The sequence below is a fragment of the Bubalus bubalis genome, chromosome 9 (genome assembly GCF_019923935.1).
Source record: "Bubalus bubalis isolate 160015118507 breed Murrah chromosome 9, NDDB_SH_1, whole genome shotgun sequence".
NCBI classification, from domain to species: Eukaryota; Metazoa; Chordata; class Mammalia; order Artiodactyla; family Bovidae; genus Bubalus; species Bubalus bubalis.
In genome coordinates this window covers 17,609,934-17,634,654 of record NC_059165.1, presented here as the reverse complement: position 1 = coordinate 17,634,654, position 24,721 = coordinate 17,609,934, and the positions used below count along the sequence as shown (strand labels likewise).

At 37.2% G+C, this 24,721-nt stretch overlaps 1 non-coding gene across 2 annotated transcripts in view; it reads right to left on the bottom strand.

Moving 5' to 3' along the window:
- The window catches only part of LOC102404636, a 130,806-nt gene extending 106,826 nt beyond the window's left edge, over nucleotides 1-23,980 (bottom strand). The window contains exons 1-3 of one of the 2 annotated variants that reach the window (XR_006553152.2): nucleotides 23,526-23,980; nucleotides 22,044-22,145; nucleotides 19,569-19,664 (exon numbers count right to left, since the gene is read on the bottom strand). This is a non-coding gene — a transcript (uncharacterized LOC102404636). Of the gene's footprint in view, nucleotides 1-19,568; nucleotides 19,665-22,043; nucleotides 22,146-23,116; nucleotides 23,156-23,525 lie in introns of those variants that run through there. The other variant, XR_006553153.2, reaches the window with a different exon arrangement.
- Nucleotides 23,981-24,721: the final 741 nt, after the last annotated feature.

The following is a 24,721-nucleotide window of genomic DNA, read 5'->3' as shown; positions in this document are numbered from 1 at the left end:
ACTGATTTGGGAAGATCCCCTGGAAGAGGGCATGGCAACCCACTTCAGTATTCTTGCCTGGAGAATCCCCATGAACAGAGGTACCTGGCGGGCTACAGTCCATGGGGTCACAAAGAGTTTAAAAAAAAAAAAAAATCAACAAGCCAATCAAAACAAAAAAAAAATGGTCAGAAGTTCTAAACAGACATTTCTCCAAAGAAGACATAGACATGGGCAAGAAACACATAAAAAGATGTTCAATATCATTAATTATTGGAAAAATGCAAATCAAAACTACAATAAGGTATCACCTCACATTGCTCAGAATGACTATCATCTAACAATCTATGAACAGTAAATGCTGGAGAGGGTGTGGAGAAAAGGGAACCCTTCTCACTGATGGTGAGAATGCAAATTGGTATAGACACTATGGAGAACAGTATGGAGGTTCCTTAAAAAACTAAAAATAGAACTACCTTATAATCCAGCAATCCCACTTCTGGGCATATATACAGAAAAAACCATACTTCAAAAAGATACATGCATCCAGATGTTCAGTTGAGCTTAGTCACTCAGACATGTCTAGCTCTTTGCAACCCCATGGACTGCAGCACACCAGGCTTCCCTGTCCATCAACAACTCCCAGAGCTTGCTCAAACTCATGTCCATCGAGTCAGTGATGCCATCCAACCATTTCATCCTCTGTCGTCCCCTTCTCCTCCTGCCTTCAGTCTTTCCCAGCATCAGGGTCTTTTCTAAAGAGTCAGTCATTCACATCAGGTGGTCAAAGTATCAGAGCTTCAGCTTCAGCATCAGTCCTTCCAACGAATATTCAGGACTGATTTCCTTTAGGACTGAAGAGTCTTCTCCAACAACACAGTTCAAAAGCATCAATTCTTCAGTGCTCAGCTTTCTTTATACTTCAACTCTCACATCCATACATGACTACTGGAAAAACCATAGCCTTGACTAGACGGACCTTTATTGACAAAGTAATATCTCTGCTTTTTAATATGCTGTCTAGGTTGGTCATAACTTTCCTTCCAAGGAGTAAGCGTCTTTTAATTTCATGGCTGCAATCACCATCCGCAGTGATTTTGGAGCCCAGAAAAATAGAGTCAGCCACTGTTTCCATGTCTATTTTCCATGAAGTGATGGGACCAGATGCCATGATCTTAGTTTTCTGAATGTTGAGCTTTAAGCCAACTTTTTCACTCTCCTCTTTCACTTTCATCAAGAGGCTCTTTAGTTCTTCTTCACTTTCTGCCATTAGGGTGGTGTCATCTGCATATCTGAGGTTATTGACATTTCTCCCAGCAATCTTGATTCCAGCTTGTGCTTCTTCCAGCCCAGCGGTTCTCATGATGTACTCTGCATAGAAGTTAAATAAGCAGGGTGACAATATACAGCCTTGACGTACTCCTTTTCCTATTTGGAACCAGTCTGTTGTTCCATGTCCAGTTCTAACTATTGCTTCCTGATCTGCATACAGGTTTCTCAAGAGGCATTTCTCAATCAGACATGAGTGAAACAAATATTCATAACTGAAATTATGACCACAAATGAGTGGTGATTATTTTCTTATGCTCCTCTGTCCATGGAATTCTCTGGGCAAGAATACTGGAGTGGTAGCTATTCCCTTCTTCAGAGGATCTTCTCGACCCAGGGATCAAACCCAGGTCTCCTGCACTGCAGGCAGATTCTTTCCTGTCTGAGCCATCAGGAAAGCACTTATATTCTTATAATATGTGCTAAATATTTGTGTCCACCCCACCAAAGTTCATATGCTTAAGTCCTAATCCCAATTTGATGGTATTTAGAGGTAGGACCTTTGTGAGGTAATCAGGTCTTGAGCAAGGAGCTTTCATGAATGGAATTAGTGCCCTTATAAGAAGAGACATGAGAGAAAGAATCTTTCTTCCTCACCATGGGAAAATACAGCAAGAAGATCAGATCAGATCAGTCGCTCAGTCGTGTCCGACTCTTTGCAACCCCATGAACTGCAGCACGCCAGGCCTCCCTGTCCATCACCAACTCCTGGAGTTCACTCAGACTCATGTCCATTGAGTCAGTGATGCCATCCAGCCATCTCATCCTCTGTCGTCCCCTTCTCCTCCTGCCCCCAATCCCTCCCAGCATCAGAGTCTTTTCCAATGAGTCAACTCTTCGCATGAGGTAGCCAAAGTACTGGAGTTTCAGCTTCAGCATCATTCCTTCCAAAGAAATCCCAGGGCTGATCTCCTTCAGAATGGACTGGTTGGATCTCCTTGCAGTCCAAGGGACTCTCAAGAGTCTTCTCCGACACCACAGTTCAAAAGCATCAATTCTTCGGCGCTCAGCCTTCTTCACGGTCCAACTCTCACATCCATACATGACCACAGGAAAAACCATAGCCTTGACTAGACGGACCTTTGTTGGCAAAGTAATGTCCCTGCTTTTCAATATGCTATCTAGGTTGGTCATAACTTTCCTTCCAAGGAGTAAGCGTCTTTTAATTTCATGGCTGCAGTCACCATCTGCAGTGATTTTGGAGCCCAGAAAAATAAAGTCTGACACTGTTTCCACTGTTTCCCCATCTGTTTCCCATGAAGTGATGGGACCGGATGCCACGATCTTCGTCTTCTGAATGTTGAGCTTTAAGCCAACTTTTCACTCTCCACTTTCACTTTCATCAAGAGGCTTTTGAGTTCCTCTTCACTTTCTGCCATAAGGGTGGTGTCATCTGCATATCTGAGGTTATTGATATTTCTCCCGGCAATCTTGATTCCAGTTTGTGTTTCTTCCAGTCCAGCGTCTCTCATGATGTACTCTGCATATAAGTTAAATAAACAGGGTGACAATTTACAGCCTTGACGAACTCCTTTTCCTCTTTGGAACCAGTCTGTTGTTCCATGTCCAGTTCTAACTATTGCTTCCTGACCTGCATGGCCATCTATAAACCAGGAAGAGGGTCCTCATCAGACACAGACTATGCCAGCTCCTTGATATGAGACTTCCCAACCTTCAGAATTGTAGGAGATAACTGTTGTTTAAGCCACCCAGTTTATAGTATTTTGCTACAGTACTTTGAACTGACTTGAACATGTTGCAAAGAAACAACTAACTAGTTACAGAATCTAAGAAAACAAGATACAAGTATATGAAATTGTGATATGCTTTCTTACAAAGATACATGTGAGACTCTACATCAAGCAATGCAATTCAAGAAATGTTTGCCAGATCCTTTGAGAAAATCATAAATTTCTAAGTGATTAGGGTCAATATGACCAATTAATTCATTAATTATTATTAAGGCATTAGTAGTATATTCTTTCTCTTCTAGTGGTACATAAATGGTACATCTTAAAATTGATGATATTTTATATTCAATTAAAAAGAGATAAGAGAGCAAGAAAATTTTCCAGAACTGATGAAAAACATCAATCCATGTATGCTGCTGCTGCTAAGTCCTTTCAGTGGTGTCCACCTCTGCGACCCCATAGACAGCAGCCCACCAGGCTCCTCTGTCCACAGGATTCTCTAGGCAAAAATACTGGAGTGGGTTGCCATTTCCTTCTCCAATGTATGCATGCATGTTAAGTCGCTTCAGTCGTGTTTGACTCTGCGACCGCATAGACAACAGCCCACCAGGCTCCTCTGTCCACAGGATTCTCTAGGTAAGAATACTGGAGTGGGTTGCCATTTCCTTCTCCCAATCCATGTATACAGGAAGCCAAAAGTTCCCAAGCAGTATAAATAAAAGGAAATCCACACTTAAAACACATTATCATGAAACTGTTTAAAACCAAAAGGAAAGAGAAAGACTTTAAAAGCCATCAGGGCACAGTAGAGGGAGGGACAGAGAAGGATGACCTTCAAAAGAAGCTCAGATACCAGGTTCATGGAGTGGAAAGTTCAATAATGTTCAGAATAGTAATTCTCCCCAGGTTGATTCATATATCAATTGCTACCAGATTTTCAGCAGTCTTTTAGCAGATATTGGCAAGATGATCCTAAAATGTGTTTAGAATTGCAAATCACATAGAATTACAAAATTTATATAGAATTCATACAGAACACCAAAACAATTTTGAAAAAGACAAAGCTGGACAACATATGCTTCCCAATTTCAAAACTTGATATAAAGCTACTTCAGTAGTTGTGAACACAATGTAGTACTGGCACAAGGACAGACATGTAAATCACTAGAACAGAACTTATTTTCAATAAAGGTGCAAAGGAAATTTACTGAAGGAAAAGATGGTCTTTTTCATTAACAGTACTAGGAAAGCTGTATATGCATATGCCAAAAGATAAAGTTACACCTTTATTTCACACTATACAAAATAAATCACAGATTTAAATGTTACAGCCAAAACAAACTTTTAAAAGAAAACACAGGTGATTATCTTCAATACCTTAGGTTAGGCAAAAATTTCTTTGATATGACACCAAAAACATGGTGCATTCTTTATAATCTGGTAAATTAAACCTCATCAAAATTCAAATCCTTTACACTTCAAAAGATGCTATTATGAAAATTAAAAGATAAGCAACATATTGGGAGAAAATATTTGGGAAACATATATCTTATAAAGAATTTGTGTACAAAATATGCAAAGAACTCTTTGTATACAAGACAAACAACCCAATCAAAAATTGGGTAAAATTTTTGACAAAAGATTTCACCAAAGAAGATATATGGGTGGCTAATAAACACACCAAAAGGTATTCCATGTTAGTTTAGGAAAATGCAAATTAAAATCACAATGAGAAGCAATTTCACATCCATTAGGATGACTGTAATAACTTTTTTTAAAAAAGGATAATAACAAATGTTGGCAAGGATGTGGAAAAAAGGAGTCCTCATACTTTGCCGTTAGGAGCACAAAATAATGCAACTACTTTGGAAAGTTTGAAGTCTCCTTAAAAGTTAAAAATAAATTTTCCAAATGACTGAACGATTTTACACTTAGGTATCTACCCAAGAGAAATGAAAATATGTATTTACACAAAGACTTATACATGGATCCTCTTAGCAGCATTATTCATATTCATAGTCAAAAACTATAAAAAACTAAATGTGCATCAACTGATGAATGGGCAGACATGATGTAGTGTATGCATACAGTGGAACACTGCTCATCAATAAAAGAACAAACTATTAACACATACTTCAACACACGAACCTCAAAACTATTATTCTAGGAGAAAAGGGTAGGGGGAGGAATAGACCAGGATTTGGGGATTGATATGTGCATGCTGCTATATGTAAAATAGTTAACCAACAAGGACCTACTGTATAGCACAGGGAATTCTGCTCAATATTCTATAATAAGCTAAATGGAAAAAGAATTCGAAAAAGAGTAAATGTATGTATATGTATGACTGAATCACTTTGCTGAACACCTGAAACTAACACAGCACTGTTAACTAACTTCAATATAAAATAAAAAATTTTTAAAGAAATAAAAATTGAAAATAAATAAAAATGTTAATATTAAACAGTAACAGTAACATTACACAAGTCAAAGCACAATAAATCACCCTAATGAAATTATCATATATAGAAGTATTGTCATACTTAAGCATATTTTTTCAGAAGCTTTCATAATTTTCATAAATGAATGATGATAGTGAATACTTACTGAGTACACCAAACAGTTAGACATCAAAGATTTCCAGTGTGAAAATATATGTATTATTCTAAGTCAAAGAATACCAACATAAGAGACCACATATTGTGTGATTTGATTTATATGAAATTTCCAGGAAAGAAAAATCTACAGAGAAAGAAAATAGATTAATATTGTCCAGGGTAAGAAAAATGGATAGAAGTTACCAAAGGGAAAGTCATGGGGGATAAATTAGGAGTTGATATTAACTGATACACACTACTATATACAAAATAGATAAAAACAACAAGGATCTACAAAATAGCACAGGAAACTGTACTTAATATCTGGTAATAATCTACAATAGAAAAGAATCTGAAAAAGAATATATACATGTACACACATAACTGGATCACTCTCTGTACACTTGAAATATAACATTGTGAATCAACTATACTTAAACTTAAGAAAAAGGAGAGGGAATGGACATTAACAATTAATGAACATAAAGGATCTTATTTGGGTGACAGAAGTGCCTGAAATCTGATCAGTGGTGAAGGCTGCACAATTTGTTAAATTTACTAAAAAAAAAAAAAGTCATTGAATAAATACTTGCAATGGGTGAAAGGATATACTCCAAAGCTATATATACAAACATATATATATATATAAACATATATGACTATACATACATATATACATATATGAACATCAGACTGGTAATTCATGTCACAAAAACAACAGTGAAAACCAGAAAACAAGACACTGAGATCTTATACATGATGACAAACAAAATTGCCATCCCTGAATTTTATTCCCAGTGAAATATATTTAAAGAATTAACACAAAACAGAGACTTCTTTGGGCTTCCCTGATAGCTCAGCTGGTAGAGAATCTGCCTTCAATGCAGGAGACACCAGTTCAATTCCTGGGTCAGGAAGATCCCCTGGAGAAGGGAGAGGCTGCCCACTTCAGTATTCTTGGGCTTCTCTGGTGGCTCAGATGGTAAATAATCTGCCTGCAATGTGGGAGATCCTGAGTTGGGAAGATTCCCCTGGAGGAGGGATGGCAACACACTCCAATATTCTTGCCTGGAGAATCCCCTTGGACAGAGAGGCCTGGTGGGCTATAGTCCACGAGGTCGCAAAGAGTCAGACATGACTGCGTGACTAAGCACACACACACACAGAGCCTTCTTCAGAACAATGAAACTGGAGTTTGTGATCAGCAGATACTCTAGAAGAACTGCTAAAGAATAAACTACAGGTAACAGGAATGAGCGACTAAGCTAACCATCGGACAATCACATTCATCTCCCATGGTAGTATGATCATGCTTAAATACTTGCATGCTAGGCTTAGCATTATGCAAACCAAGAACTTTTAGGTGTCCAACCTGGGTTTAGAAAAGGAAGATGAACCAGAGATCAAATTGCCAACATTCACTGGATTATAGAGAAAGCAAGAGAATTTCAGAAAAACATCTATCTCTGTTTCATCGACTACACTAAAGCCTTTAACTGTGTGGATCATGACGAACTGTGGAAAGCTCTTAGAGAGATGGGAATACCAGACCATCTTACCTGTCTCCTGAGAAACCTGTATGCAGGTCAAAAAGCAGCAGTTAGAACCCTGTATGCAATAACTGATTGGTTCAAGATCAAGAAAGGAGTTCTACTGGGCTGTCTGCTGTCACCCTGTTTGTTTAACCTATACGCTGAGCACATCATGAGAAATGCCGGGCTGGATACAAGTCAGAAATGCAAGTCGAAATCAACTTAGGCAGGAGAAACATCAGCAACCTCAGATATGCAGACGATACCACTCTAATGGCAGGAAGTGAAGAGGAACTAAAGAGTCTTTTGATGAGGGTGAAGGAGGAGAGTGAAAGAGCCGGCTTAAGACTAAATATTGAAAAACTAAGATCATGGCATCCGGCCCCATTACTGTATGGCAAATAAAAGGGGAAAAAGTGGAAATAGTGACAGATTTCCTCTACTTGGGCTGCAAAATCACTATGGACGGTGACCGCAGCCATGAAATCAGAAGATAATTGTTTCTTGGCAGGAAAGCAATGACAGATGTAGACAGTGCATTGAAAAGGTGTATATAGTCAAGACTACGGTCTTCCCAGTGGAAGCTGGGACTGCAAGAAGGCAGAATGCCAAAGAACTGATGCCTCTGAACTGTGGTGCTGGAGAAGACTCTTGAAAGTCCCTTGGACAGCAAGGAGATCAAACCAGTCAATCTTAAGGGATATCAACCCTGAATAGTCACTGGAAGGACTGATGACGAAGCTGAAGCTCCAGTAGTTTGGTCATCTGATGCAAACAGATGACTCACTGGAAAAGTCCCTGATGTTGGGAAAGACTGAGGGCAGAAGGAGAAGAGCACATCAGAGGATGAGATGGCTGGATGGCATCATCGAGGCAGTGAACATGAACTTGGGCAAACTCTGGGAGATTGTGAGGAACAGGGAGGCCTGGCAGGCTGCAGTCCATGGGTCGCAAAGAGTCAGACATGACTGGGCAACCGCACAAGGCAACAACAAGCAGGAATGAGCTCCCAGACGAAAGAGCTCACATGCAAGAAAGAACCAGCAACAAATAAAGTGACAAATATGTGAGTACACGTACATAAATATCAAGTATAAAAGTTAGTAATAATAAAGTTTCATGGGATCAAAAACAAACACAAAACAATTTTCAGGAGAGGGGGAACTGGGGTTAAAGTGTCTTTATATTATCAAGAAGGAATCTAAAAGTAATAATAATAACTTGCTGCTGCTGCTGCTAAGGCGCTTCAGTCGTGTCCGACTCTTTGTGACCCCATAGACGGCAGCCCACCAGGCTCCGCCGTCCCTGGGATTCTCCAGGCAAGAACACTGGAGTGGGTTGCCATTTCCTTCTCCAATGCATGAAAGTGAAAAGTGAAAGTGAAGTCGCTCAGTTGTGTCCGACTCTTAGCGACCCCATGGACTGCAGCCTACCAGGCTCCTCCATCCATGGGATTTTCCAGGCAAGAGTACTGGAGTGCGTTGCCACTGCCTTCTCCGATAATAACTTAAGACTCTGATAATTATGTTTATTATAACTTCCAGAGTAACCAGTAAGTGAATAGAAACAGAATATATAACTTCTTTATTAGAGGGAAAATAAAATCATTTTAAAAAATTATCCATTGTCGGGCTTCCCTGGTGGCTCAGATGGTAACGAATCTGAGAGATGCAATGTGACCTGCCTGCAATGTGGGAGACTTGGGTTCGATCCCTGGGTTGGGAAGATCCCCTGGAGGAGGGCATTGCAACCCACTCCAGTATTCTTGCCTGGAGAATCTCATGGACAGAGGAGCCTGGCAGGCTACAGTCCATGGGGTCTCAAAGAGTTGGACACAACTGAGCGACTAAGCACAGAAGACAGAACTCTGTATTAGTCAAGGTTACCCAGAGAAACAGAACCAAAACCAGTAGGGTTTGTCATGTGTGTTACATGTGTGTGTCGAGAGAGAGAGAGAGAAATACTTATTATAAGAAACTGGCCAATGCAATTATGGAGGCTGACAAGACCCAGGATTTACAGTCAGCAACCTGGAGACCCAGGAGAGCTGATGGTATAGCTCCAGTCCAAGTCCAAAGGCCTAAGAGGCAGGAAAGTCAATGGTATGATTCTAGTCTAAAAGCCAGTAGGTTTGGGACCCAGGAAGATGTTTCAGGTTGAGTCTGACTATGGGGAAAAAGCAAATGTCCCAGCTCAAAGGCAATAAGGCAGAAGGAGTTCCTTCTTACTCATCCTTTTTGATCTCTTTAAATCTTTAACAAATTGGATGAGATGCACCCATATTGAGGAGGGCAATCTGCTTTACTCAACCTACCAATTCAAATGTTAATCTCATTCAGAATGTTTGATAAAATATCTGGGCACCCTGTGGCCTGGTCAAGCTGACACATTAAATTAATCATCACATCAATCCAAAAGAAAGCAAAAATGGAGAGCAAAACAGAAAAGATATGTCAAATAGAAAGTGAAAAACAGGACAGCAAAGCCTACCACATCAGTAAATGCATTGAGTGTGATCTAATTTAAACCCTTAGAATCAACTAGATGTCTGATAGAAGGTACATTAATTCAATCCACTGATTCACTAACATCTACTATGTGTTATCTACTATTTTAAGTATGAAGACACAACAGTGGGAAAAAAACAATCAGATTACAGAATAATAAACAACTGTTCTGTATTCATTTTCATCTATCTATAATCCCTGCTGCTAAGTCACTTCAGTCGTGTCCGATTCTCTGTGACCCCATAGATGGGAGCCCACCAGGCTCTGCCATCCCTGGGATTCTCCAGGCAAGAACACTGGAGTGGGTTGCCATTTCCTTCTCCAATGCATGAAAGTGAAAAGTGAAAGTGAAGTCGCTCAGTCGTGTCCAACTCTTTGCGACCCCATGGACTGCAGCCCACCAGGCTCCTCCATCTATGTACCTCCCTTTTAAAAAGACTGTGCTGATTTATAATTGAAAAAATTTTATAAAACAGGTTAATATAAAATTAAAGACAAAGGAAGCTCAATAATTACATGAACAAATTCAGGGGTAAAGAATTCGCCTGCCAACACAAGAGATGTGGGTCCAATCCCTGAGTCAAAGATCCCCTGGAGAAGGAAATGGCAACCCACTCCAGTATTCTTGCCTAGAAAATCCCATGGACAGAGGAGCCTGGTGGGCTACAGTCCATGGGGTTGCAAAAGTTGAACACGACATAGCTACTAAACAGCAACAAGAACATGGTTAAACAAGCAACCACACATGAGGAAATTACTAAAAGTAAGTAGTATCAGTGTTAAAACTTGAGCTAATAGGCATCCAAGGCAAAAAGGGAAATAGCACATTTTAGTCACCTACCTACCAAAAATTGTATATTCAGTAGAACACACAAATTTTCATTTAGCCCTAAAGTATAATGAAAATGAACAGAGATCCTTATATTCTGAGAAATATATAATTATATAGGCTGTTCCAAGAGATCCAGTAGCCAACCTAAGAAGCTTCATACAAAGACAACTTGGGTACGATAGAAGAAAAACGTGGGCCTCATATTCAGACAGAATTGAATTTCAGACATGTTCCATGCCAGGCTGGATGAATCAGAAAGTGGATTCAAGATTGCTGAGAGAAATATCAACAACCTGAGATATGCAGATGATAGCACTCTAATGGCAGAAGGCAGAAAGCAAAGAGGGACTAAAGAGCCTTTTGATGAGGGTGAGTGAGGAGTGTGAAAAAGCTGGCTTAAAACTCAACATTCAAAAAACTGAGATCATTACATCCTGTCCCATCACTTCATGGCAAATAGAAGGGGGAAAAGTGGAAATAGTGACAGATTTTATTTTCTTAGGCTTCAAAATCACTATGGACAGTGACTGCAGCCATGAAATTAAAAGATGCTTGCTCCTTGGGAGAAAAGCAATGGCCAACCTAGACAGCATATTAAAAAGCAGAGACATCACTTTGCCAACAAAGGTCCATATAATCAAAGCTATGATTTTTCCAGTAGTCATGTACACATGTAAGAGTTGGACCATAGAGAAAGCTGAGTGTCAAAGAACTGATGTTTTCGAATTGTGGTGCTGGAGAAGACTCTTTAGAGTCCCTTGGACTGCAAAGAGCTCAAACCAGTCAATCCTAAAGGAAATCAACCCTGAATATTCATTGGAAGGACTGATGCTGAAGCTGAAGCTCCAATACTTTGGCCACCTGATGCAAAGAGCTGATTCATTGCAAAAAAAGACCCTGATGCTGGGAAAGACTGAAGGCAAAAGGGAGACAACAGAGAATGAGCTGTTTGGGTGGAATCACCGACTCAATAGACATGAATCTGAGCAAACTCCGGGAGATACTGAAGAACAGGAGAGCCTGGCGTGCTGCAGTCCATGGGGTCAAAAAGAGTCCGACACAACTTAGCAACTCAACAACAACAACATGTTTCATCACCTACAGTCTGTACAAACCTGGCAAGTTACTTAACCTTTCTGAAATCAATTTCCTCATCTCTAAAACAGAAGTATGAATGAAGGAACTAGAGAGATGTTTTACAAAGTATCTAGCATATAATAAATTCTCAATTTTAAAAAAGTTATTATTATTATAGCACGTAATCATAAACATAGGGGCAATGTAAATTGATACAGAGAGGAGTTTCTATTTATAGATCAAAGTGTATGGTGCTTAAAGAATAGTTAGTTCCACAGTACCAATGAACTAAAATATGAACAATATGGAAGTAATATAAATGAAGAGAAAGTTGACTATTGTACACAAATCATAAGGTTTGTGTATATACATTTACATAAGGCAAGTCAAAGGAAAACTGGGCTTTTGTCAAGTGGGTTCATCTTTGGGTTAACAACCACTTTTTGCCTTTTTCCTAAGCATCAACATTAACCAGTAAACTACATAAGGGTCCATTCATGGTTTTCCATGCCATTCTTTCCCAGTATAGACACATTCAGAGCACTTGATATTTGTTAATCAAAAAATGGGTATCAGCTATTAACTCTGGAATTGATAATTTTCATTTCAAGAACGTCTAATATATTTTGCAGTGATAGTTTGACTATGCATTTCTGTGACTTGTGACATAAACAGGTTTTTTAAATGACCAACTCTGACGGCTAATTTTATGTGTCAACTTGGCTATGCTATAATACTCAGTTATAGATGGGGAAACAATGGAAACAGTGAGAGACTTTATTTTTGGAGTCTCCAAAATCACTGCAGATGGTGACTGCAGCCGTAAAATTAAAAGGCGCTTGCTCCTTGGAAGAAAAGCTATGACCAACCTAGACAGCATATTAAAAAGCAGAGATATTACCCTGCCAACAAAGGTCTGTCTAGTCAAAGCTATGGTTTTTTCAGTAGTCGTGTATGGATATGAGAGTTGGACTATAAAAAAAAGCTGAGCGTCAAAGAATTGATGTTTTTGAACTGTGGTGTTGGAGAAGAATCTTGAGAGTCCCTTGGACTGCAAGGAGATCAAACCAGTCAATCCTAAAGGAAATCAGTCCTGAATATTCGTTGGAAGGACTGATGTTGAAGCTGAAACTCCAATACATTGGCCACCTGATTCGAAGAACTGACTCAATAGAAAAGACCCTGATGCTGGGAAAGATTGAAGGCAGGAGGAGAAGGGGATGACAGAAGATGAGATAGTTGGAAGGCATCACCGACTCAACAGATATGAGTTTGAGCAACGCTCCAGGAGTTGGTGATGGACAGGGAAGCCTGGCATGCTGCAGTCCATGGTGTCAAAAAGAGTCAGACACAACTGAGCGACTGAACTGATAATCAAACACTAAGTTAGGTGTTACTATGAAGGTATTCTGTAAATATTGTTCCCATCTCCAATCAGCTGACTTTAGGTAACAGAAATTATCCTCAGTAACTTGGGTGAGCCTCAAACCATGAGTTGAAGGCCTTAAGAGCAAAAATTTAAGGTCCCAGGCAAGAAGAAATTCTTCCTCCAGACTGCAGCATTATCTTCTCCCTATCTTCTGCAAACTTGCCCTACAGAATTTAGACTTGACAGTCCCCTCAATCAAGTGAGCCACTTTCTTAAAATAAATCATAAATGCATGTGTGTATACGTATACTATATATATATATATATATATCTATTGGTTCTGTTTCTCTGGGGAGCCCTGACTAGTATACCACTGAATTGAATGATTTGTTTGAGGCTTTAAAGTACTAAGTCAACATCAAAAGTAGAATACACCAAAAATAATATTGTGTGTTGCCTTCAACCTATAGTTTTAACTAAAACAAAATATGTCTTTTCTATTCTTCTTTGATACCAATGCTAAAGTACTGATTCCAACCAGCATCTATCATCTTTAAAATTCAAGTCCCTTGAATATTTTTGCATAATAAGATAGAGATTTCTCAGTATCAAAACCATGTACTATTTTTTAACCATATATCATTAAATCCAATAGAAAGGAATTTCTTTAAAAATCCTTTTAAAGATTATCCATAACATTAATAGCATAAGACTTAAAATCATACAACATGCACTAATACCCTATTAGTGTTCATATAATAAAAAGTAAGATATAATTGTGTACTCCACACCTATTTTTTGTTTGTTTGTTTGGTTGGTTGGGTTTTTTTTAATTTATTTATTTTAATTGGAGGCTAATTACTTTACAAAATTGTATTGGTTTTGCCATACATTGACATGAACCCACCAAGGGAGGTGGGAGGGGATTCAGGATGGGGAACACATGTATTCCACACCTATTAATCCTTAGTTCCACTCCTTAGCATATACCTACATGAGAGAAATAAAGAGCTTATCAAATCTATGCCAAGGAAGGATTTAACGAAAAATAATCAAAAGGGTCATATATTTTAATATATCAGATGCTAAAGATTCACTTTATATTATTAGGATAAAAACTGCTACTTTTATTGTACAAAACTAGAAAAGGTACACCAATGTAATGTTGATATTGAGAAATGCAATATATATTTATATAATATGAGACACTTGGAACATGTTACAAAAATGCAAATTTTATTTTCCTATATATACATTTAGTGATAGATGGAGATTAAATGTCAAGGATTAAAGTGTAAACTGGAACAAAAGCCTTTGGCATATTTTATTTACACTGAACATTCTGACCCTGTTAAATACTCACCTAGAAATGTAAATACCAGAAATTTATTCTTATTATTTTGCTTCAGTTTTCCCATAATTTACAGACACTTCCATTCTCTCTCACTCTACTAATGCTAAATTTTTCAAGTGAATCAATTAATAGAAGCAATCAGGTTATATATCACAAAATGAAGACAATCTAGAAATCGATTTTACTTAGTCAACATAAACAAATGATTAAAATAATTCAGCCCATTTCTGTGACTTTAAAAAATGTTCTTGTGTCCTCCTTTCCATGCTAGTCTTCTTCTGTTCCCAAGTCTTATAGCCAGGTCACAGCAACAAAAGCCCATTTTACCATCTATTGCTTACTTCAATATACCTAAAGAAGTACAATAAATGTTTCTAGATTTCAAATGTACAGCTATGTCACAGAGGTAAAAAGAACTGAGCCAGGCTGGAAAATGACAGTATTTAATGGTCCCACTTTAGTTCATGGTCATTATACAAAATATACCAAAGTCATAAAAGATTTAAAGTTTGTTTCTCCACTGATAAAATTAATAAGTTGATCCTTTGTCTTCTCATTTCTAATTACTAATTCTGCAATTTCAATTCTACTAGGATGGTTTATATTGTTAAAAACATCTTTGGAGAATTAATCTTTTGGTCATAATTTTTAAATGAATAATTGATTAAATATATAATTCATTGCCTAATCAGGAATAAAATTTTAATCCCATAAAAGATGTTTAATAGCAATTTTAACTACTAAGCACATAATTAATGGTGTTAGGGGACAAAAATTAAATTTCAAGGTGACTAAAGCATAAATTCAAGAACTGCAGACAATTCTAGAGTAACACAACATTAAAACTAAAAGATGATAGCTATGTTTATAAAATTATATGTATTTATAAGTTACTATCCACCTTTCCACATAAATTAATATAGTGTAAGACTTTATTCAGAAAAAAAACTTTTGTAAAACATTTTTAAAGGCAATGAAACAGCAATAAAACAATTTTTGGTTCTAATTTAAATAAATCTTATTCATAAAAGAAAGCAAAGAAAGTTAAAAGGCATTGGAACTCTTAAGATATTAATTACTGTGCATTTACATAGAGAGAAATTATGACAGTACAATTCCATGACCCTTCTATATGCAAAGCTCCCATTAACTTTGATTTTGCCTTTATAAGCAACAAAGAATTACTTTATCATATATAATATTTTTATTAGTAAGAGAATCTCATAATAATACTGTTAAGCAATTGAGGTCCTACATTCTCAAGCCTCAGAGTTTTCAATGAAGGGACCATATTTTTACTATGGCAATGACTGAATTTGGTGCAAAATTCTCAAATTTTGAATATATCACATTATGGAGCATCCATTTTATTTTTCAATTGCTTGGGTGGATAGAATCAAAGGAAATGCAATTATACTACAGGAATTTTCCACCATTCAATTGCCAGTGTAGTTATGCATGAAGAACTCTAAGTCAAAAGAAAACAGAATACATTTGAAAGCAGAATTGACCCTCTTTATTTGGTTTTACAAATGAAAAGATTCAAGATTCAGGTCACTTTTCCCTACTCAAAAAGAGACCTATTAATAAGCATTAAAATGCTTCACATTTTATAGTCTGCAATATCATTGCATCATTATGAATTCGGTATTTAGGGGAAAACACATTTCCTACAAAGGAATTGTACAAAAATATACAATTCCTCCAACATGCATTTTTTAAATACTAAGAAAGAAATGTAACTGTTGTTTTCTGCAACCTAGGCTCAGGCAACTGCCCAAGCAGCCTATGGGGAACTGATATCAATAGGAGTTTTATGCCTGATGGAAAATCATTCTAAAGATTTTTTTTTTATCTGAAAAATAACGTCATCACTATGATTTCCACCCTGGGATACAGAAGCGGGAATTACATTGTGTTGTTAAAATGTTAGCAACCGCATTTCATTTTTTGAAAAGGCAATTTAGTTTTCCTGAAGTAAAGAGTTGATTATATCTCTTATTACTGTTACAAGAATTTGATATATCACAAAGTATGAGTTACAGCATGTGCCAACTATCAACCAGGAAAAATGAACCTGATTCATAATTCACTTTGAGAATGTCTAGTTAGTCAATCAAGTGATTTGTAATCATGAAGGCTGCCAGAAATGGAATGAATAATGAGCCACAGTAAAATCCCTGGATTTTTTTTTTAGTATTCTTATTTCGTTATGTGACTTTTATTGCCATTTTTGATCGCTGTTTCTCAGCAGCACAAATTAAATCGTACATATTTACTTAGAAGTTTTTGACTATTAAATAGGCTAAAGGATACACAAGTTGAATGACCAGAGTATTTAATGTCTCCCTACAAAATTAAAAGTCTTAGTGATTATAGCTTTAGCACAGAAAATTTCATTATCTTCCAACTCCCTCAACACTTGCCTTATTTTATTTAAATTATTTTGTGAATATGCTATTTCTGGATAGCTTATTGTAGTTCAGAATACTTTCTCAAGTTGTTTCTATATAGTCTAAAATCATTTAACAGAATTTTGTTAATATCAGAAGCCTTAAACCTCCTTTAATATCTTCATCGCATACTATTTCCTCAGTTAAAACTATAACATAAGCTGATGGCCAAAGAACTTTTGCCCTCTAACATATGTTATTAAATAATATAAATTTATTGCTAAATATCAGACACAACTGAGCGACTGAACTGAACTGATACAGTCATATTGAAGTATATATATAGTCATATTGAATTATATAATATTAATTATTATAATATACAGTCATATTGAAGTATATAATAGATATATCTATAGTTATTAGTATAATCTTATTAAATTACAAATATAAAAAATATAAACCAACTTACAGCTTGGCATATCACTAAAGGGGTAATATGATAAATTGGTGTTTTTCAAAATGTAAAAATACTAAATTATGTAAGAATTTGTCACTCTGATAATATTAGCTATTATTAGCATGTTATGAAGATGGCATGACAGAAGAACTACACAGTTGTAAAGCAAATAAAACTATAAATGTGATAACAAATAGGCTCATTCTTTGTTGTATTTTTCATAATTTTCAAGCAAAAAAGTCTTTATCCAAATTTAGACTGATTATAACACCAGACCAACCGTGGCTCTCCTTATAAGTAATAAGTCCTTAAGTCAAGACCTATTCTATTCATTATTGAAATCTAATACTTATGAAAAATTCAACTATTTAAATTTTGTGGATTAATTTCCAATAATAAATGCTCAACATAACAAAATTCCATGCATACACTATACTGACTCCAAGAAGCATGGACAATTACGGTGAGACCTCAGAAAAGATACTGTTTTTCATTCTGGATAGTCCCTGAAAAGTATAGCAGCACTCTACTTTGGAATTCAATTTATCACCATTATCACACCAACTGTGAGAATCATCTTCCCTTTCCTAAAGAGATTAACCATTCATTCAACAAATGCTTATTAAGCATCCATTATGTGTCAGATACTGTGCTAAAAACGGGGGATGTAAAAATTAATCAGACACACAGCCTTTGTACTCACCCTTGAGAGATCCATAATCTAGTTAGAAAGATTCATACAGGTAAACAAATAAAATAAAGGTTCTAGAATAGATCTATGTACTGGAAAGACTCAAAGAATGTAAGGTACAATGACAGAGGTCAGTAGTCACAAAAAGCTTGAGACAGATAACAAAGTTGAATCTTATATGAAAAGTCACTATTCACCAGGAAGCAAGGAGAAAAGATCAAAATGGTAAGAAGGAGAATATTAATAAAGAAGTGTCAACAGCTAATTACCATAGGGTGACCACCAGCTACTCAGTTTAACTGAAGTTGACATGTAAAGAATATATATGAAGTTGGGTGATGAGGAAGAAGGCTGCCAGAAGTAAGCCTGAAGTAAGCCTGAAGTAGTATGTAACAGATCAATAACAAAAGTTCTATTTGTACACTAACACAATATATGTCTTATAAACAATAGAAACTTTTGAAGAACTTTAAGCATAAAAATCACAGGGCCATAGGTTTCCATTATGTCTAAACAATTTATGCATTTGGCTTCCTTCATAATGGTCAAATTAACATTTTACATTTTATTATGTAACTGATAGAGAACTAATACCACTATTTTGGCCTACTTATTTTATATTCATATGTAAATAATCTCCCAAAACAAAGGTCTCAGCCTCTAGCAGACTTGTGAATTGAACAGCAATTCTGAAGAGTGTGGCAAACACTAAAAATATACCAAGTTTACCAAGGAAGCATATCAAGATTCTACTTAGAGAAGTCATACATGTGATATACGTATATGCATACACATACAATACAGATAATATATTGACTTTCAAACGTTATGTCCATGTAAAGTTACGATAGCAAGTGTTTAACATAGACACATTTTGGTGTACCTCAATCAGTAGTACAAAATCACTATGAGCTAGCCAGACTATGTTTCAAAAATAAAGTACCCTAGTCCTGAATTGCATACGTAAAAGCTTCATGTAGCTTAATGCAGCATTTATAAACAGGAACTCTGAGGTCAGAGAGTCCAGGGTTGGAATCCTGGATTAGCCACAATCTTATACCCTGGAGAAGGAAATGGCAACCCACTCCAGTACTCTTGCCTGGAAAATCCCATGGATGGAGGAGCCCAACAGGCTACAGTCCATGGGGTCGCAAAGAGTCAGACACAACTGAGTGACTTCACTTCACTTTATACAAATTATTAACCTCTTTGAGTCTTAGTTGCCTTATCTATAAGCCTGGGATAATTATTCCTGTCCCACAACACTATTATGAAGATACAATGAGTACAGAAAGCACTTAGCACAGGGCTGAGAAAACATTAATTATTCAAAAATAGTTGCTTATTATTACAGATAGAAATTATTCTAGTTATGATAAACTCACTTATACACTAAAAAAATTTGGTTTATTTGCATACACTATTAAAGAAATTTCCAAAGTCTAGTCCAACTAAAAATATTTGATGTAGGCTTAATGTGAAAATAATAATATGAGAAAATCATCTAAAAACAATGTTTTAAGGGAAAAAGATTTTGAAAAATGCATCAAGTTATACTTAGTTATTTCCAGAGCATAGGAAGGATGAGTCCAATCGCTATAGGACTATTGGGAGCCTCTTTCAGGAAAAGGAAAACTACAGTCAAATCTTTTCTCCAAATACAGTGTCATGTCATTCCTTTTTTGAATTTCATTGCCTCTTACTAAAAGATTTAGTACAGATGATGAGGCTGGTTATAATCACATAATGACATGTACCTGTAGTATAAGGATCTTCTCCCTAGAGTGAGGTCTTTCTTTGACTTCGGTGAGCATCAATCCTAACAGTCTCTGATCTTGGAATTTGTTTATAACCTGAAAAAACAACAACAACAACAAAAAGATAATAACAATAAAGCAACAAAAAAGTAGAATACTAATAAAGCAAGATTGTAAAAGAAAATTTATTTTGACAGTCTGACAATAGAGCTGACTCAAATGAAAATAACTAGAATAGAGGGCCAAAGCAACATGGTAACTGTATCAAGTTACTTATACATATACTCAGTTCAGTTCAGTTCAGTCACTCAGCGGTGTCTGACTCTTTGCGACCCCATGAATCACAGCACGCCAGGCCTCCCTGCCCATCACCAACCCCTGGAGTTCACTCTGACTCACGTCCATTGAGTCGGTGATGCCATCCAGCCATCTCATCCTTTGTCGTCCCCTGTTCCTCCTGCCCCCAATCCCTCCCAGCATCAGAGTCTTTTCCAAATGAGTCAACTCTTCGCATGAGGTGGCCAAAGTACTGGAGTTTCAGCTTTAGCATCATTCCTTCCAAAGAAATCCCAGGGCTGATCTCCTTCAGAATGGACTGGTTGGATCTCTTTGAAGTCCAAGGGACTTTCAAGAGTCTTCTCCAACACCACAGTTCAAAAGCATCAATTCTTCGGCGCTCAGCTTTCTTCACAGTCCAACTCTCACATCCATACATGACCACAGGAAAAACCATAGCCTTGACTAGACAGACCTTTGTTGGCAAAGTAATGTCTCTGCTTTTCAATATGCTATCTAGGTTGGTCATAACTTTCCTTCCAAGGAGTAAGCGTCTTTTAATTTCATGGCTGCAGTCACCATCTGCAGTGATTTTGGAGGCCCCCAAAATAAAGTCTGACACAGTTTCCACTGTTTCCCCATCTATTTCCCATGAAGTGATGGGACCAGATGCCATGATCTTCATCTTCTGAATGTTGAGCTTTAAGCCAACTTTTTCACTCTCCTCTTCACTTTCGTCAAGAAGCTTTTGAGTTCCTCTTCACTTTCTGCCATAAGGGTGGTGTCATCTCCATATCTGAGGTTATTGATATTCTGAGGTTATTCTCCCGGCAATCTTGATTCCAGCTTGTGCTTCCTCCAGCCCAGCGTTTCTCATGATGTACTCTGCATAGAAGTTAAATAAGCAGGGTGACAATATACAGCCTTGATGTACTCCTTTCCCTATTTGGAACCAATCTGTTGTTCCATGTCCAGTTCTAACTGTTGCTTCCTGACCTGCATATAGGTTTCTCAAGAGGCAGGTCAGGTGGTCTGGTATTCCCATCTCTTGAAGAATTTTCCACAGTTTATTGTGATCCACACAGTCAAAGGCTTTGGCATAGTCAATAAAGCAGAAATAGATGTTTTTCTGGAACTCTCTTGCTTATACTCAAGATTAGGTAAATTTGGGTCAAGTCAAAAATGTAATTACTATAGTAAAATGAAGTTATGATTATTAAATATGCATTAAATGATATCAACCTGAACTACAGATTGCTATACACTACTAATTCTTGTGATAATATTAAACTTACATATGGAGTCATTCACTGTGTTTCTGAGATAGAAAACGTGCGGCAAGCATTAACATCAGGTACCCGTTGAAAAATCATAATCTATATATTTGAAAATGGAAAAGAATCTTTAAAATTATACTGCATTTATTCTGAAATTTCCTAAAATCAGTAATATATTTTAAAATAGGCATGTAATACAGGTGATTCTATTCTACCCATATTTATTCAAATAAAAGTCATGAATTATAAGTCAGCTGCTGCTGCTGCTGCTAAGTCACTTCAGTCGTGTTACCATGTGTTATATAGAAACAAGAACAGAGGTGAGAGAAAGAAGCTAATCAAACTACTTTTATTAGGTATATTCATAAATAGCAAATTATTACTTCCATTCCAATTTTATGCAATCCTTTAGACACAAGTAATGAAGCACTATGGTTTAACATTCTAATGTTGTTGTTTAGTCACTCAGTCATGTCCAACTCTGCAATTTCATGGACTGCAGCATGCTAGGCTTCCCTGTCCTTCACCATCTCCAGGAGTTTGCTCAAACTCAAATCCATTGGGGCTTCACTGGTGGCTTACCTGGAAAAGAATCTGCCTGCTGATGCGGGAGACCTGGGTTCAATCCTTGGATTGGGACGATCCCCTGGAGTAGGGAACAGCTCCCCACTCCAGCATTCTGGCCTGGAGAATTCCATGGATTGTATAGTCCATGGAGTTGCAGAGTCCCACATGACTGAGCGACTTTCACTTTCAAGTCCCTTGAGTCGGTTATGTCATTCAACCATCTCAGCCTCTGTTGCCCCCAAAATACTAATAATGTCTCACAAAAAAAGTTTAAACCAAATAGTTGTTTGATAACACTGAAAATATAAAATAATGCTAGTATGATCTTTCCTGTATGAAGATGACACTGACTCACCATCAACAAAGACGAGCTTCAAGCTGATTTTCCACAGTGAAGATAGACTTCCTGATACAGCCATTCTCTTGCCAAAGCTCCCTGGTGAATAAGAGCTTGTATCTGCAAGATAAGTGTTACCAATAGTCACAGAAAGTAACAAAATAAAATTATCAATATAGAAATGAAACCTATGCCTTGGTCCCAACCACTGTATTTTAATGAACTAAAAATGAAGTCACAAAAATATATAAATGGTGTATAATACTTAAAAACAAAATTGCATATGCATTTACTCTGATACATTAATTGTATTCTATATATCACTGACCTAAAAATACAAATAACCACAGCCTGACCTCTATCCCTAAGTAAAAATGTTCTCAGCCATCTTAACTAAAACAAAAATTGCATCTGACATGTAAAACCCGAAGTATATAATGAAAATGCTCAAAACATGAAAGCATGCCAACTTTACATCCCTCATCACCAGTAGCAATAACTGAGGAAATTACAGAATATTTTTGTTAATGTTAGCAATATTCTCAATAGCATTAAAAACAGTATGACTACAACCAAAATTATTTCAACATTTCCCAGAATCCTGAAAAATACTTCTTCTTTTCATGAAGAAAAAGTACTTTCGTTACTAGCTTCAGTGTTCATTCATGTTAATGCAGAACAGAGGTTTTGTAATTAAATATTCCTGATACGGAATTTAATCAATTGCCAGATGAATCTCCTTCATAAGAGTTGAGGAAGCTAGCTAAATGTTGCTGAAAATATACTTTATAGTAAAAGTAAAATTAATGTATGGGCTTCTTTGTTATTTAAGGAAGTAAGAGATTAATATTTGTTAAAAGTCAGTAAGAAGCAGAACTTCCCTGGAGGTCCAATGGTGAAGACTTTGTGCTTCCAATGCAGGGGTTGTGGGTTTGCTCCCTGGTCAGGGAATTAAGATCCCACAAGCCACGTGGTATGGCCAAAGTAGCCAAAAAATTAAAATTTTTTAAATTTAATAAAAAAAAGAAAAAAATGAGTAAGCAGCAGCTAACAACTGGATACAATTTAAACAAAAGCATGATGCTAAGTACCTATGATGAGCAGTGTTAGTCGCTCACTCATGTCCAACCCTGTGCAACCCCATGGACTGTAGCCCGCCAGGATCGTCTGTCCGTGGAATTCTCCAGGCAAGAGTACTAGAGTGGGTTGCCATTTCCTTCTCCAGGGTGTCTTCCTGACCCAGGGATCAAACCTGGGTCTCCTGCATTGCAAGCAGATTCTGAGCCACCAGGGAAGCCTCTGAGTCTATTTGGGGGTTCTGTATCAAGTATAAAAATAACAAGGCATAGTACACAATCTCAAAGAAATCATAATATCAGTATTATTGAAACGTTCCCCACTTCCACTTCTACATAGTTCCTGCAATAGTAAACAGCTAAATTCCAACCCAGGTCCTCTGCTAGAACAGAAAGCACAAAGTAGAAGAGCACAGCACCATACCAGAACAAGTTAGCTACCACAGGGATGAGGCTCTGGGGCTCCTCCTGCAAATGGAGATAAGAAAATTCCAATAGGAATGTTGAGAAAATCTGCTACCACCTGTGATGGGGGTCTACTGCCACCTGTAAACAAATAAACTGTTAATTCTAAGGCACTAGACTAACTGTTTCCAGTCACAATTCTGTTTTAAAAGGTCATTCTCCTTATCAACTCTTCATTATTTTCCTTACCATCATCTCTCACCCAACTCATCAAAATTGAGAATTGGGCTGCAAACTCCTAAACTTCCTTTTCATTGTGGTTCCCATTTCCACAATGCCTAGCAGAGCACCTTCCAATTTTTAAATGCTTAATAAATGTTTGGTAAATTGAACTGAACTAGTCATCTTACTTGTCCACTTGTCACCCACAAAATCATCATTAATGCTAACTACACCCATCCCTTGGACTGCAAGGAGATCCAACCAGTCCATTCTGAAAGAGATCAGCCCTGGGATTTCTTTGGAAGGAATGATGCTAAAGCTGAAACTCCAGCACTTTGGCCACCTCATGCAAAGAGTTGACTCATTGGAAAAGACTCTGATGCTGGGAGGGATTGGGGGCAGGAGGAGAAGGGGACGACAGAGGATGAGATGGCTGGATGGCATCACTGAGTCGATGGACGTGAGTCTGAGTGAACCCCGGGAGTTGGTGATGGACAGGGAGGCCTGGCATGCTGCGATTCATGGGGTCGCAAAGAGTCGGACACAACTGAGCGACTGAACTGAACTGAACTGAACTGAACACCCATCATTCTTGGTAGGACAGTATGAGATGAAAAGATAAAATGATTTATTAATTCAACAAATGTTTTGCTCAAACACCTACTAGGTACCATGTTAACTTCCATGGATATTAGTGTAAATGATCACTGCCCTTAAATAACTCAGTCTAGTAAGAAAGATAAAGATGGAAAATAGCCATTATAATACACTGAAATCAGTTTATAACAAGTTCAATAGAAAGTGCTACAGATACTACTAAAAGGGAGGAAAACTGGCTTAGAACAAAGGCTTTAGAGAGGAGATGTCATGTAAGATGAGTACTAACAAATAAGTAGCTGCTGAACAGAAAGATAAACAGAGAAAGGGCATTCTAAGCAAGAGAAAGGGTGAAAAATTATCAATATGCAAAAGAGTACATGATATATTGAGAAT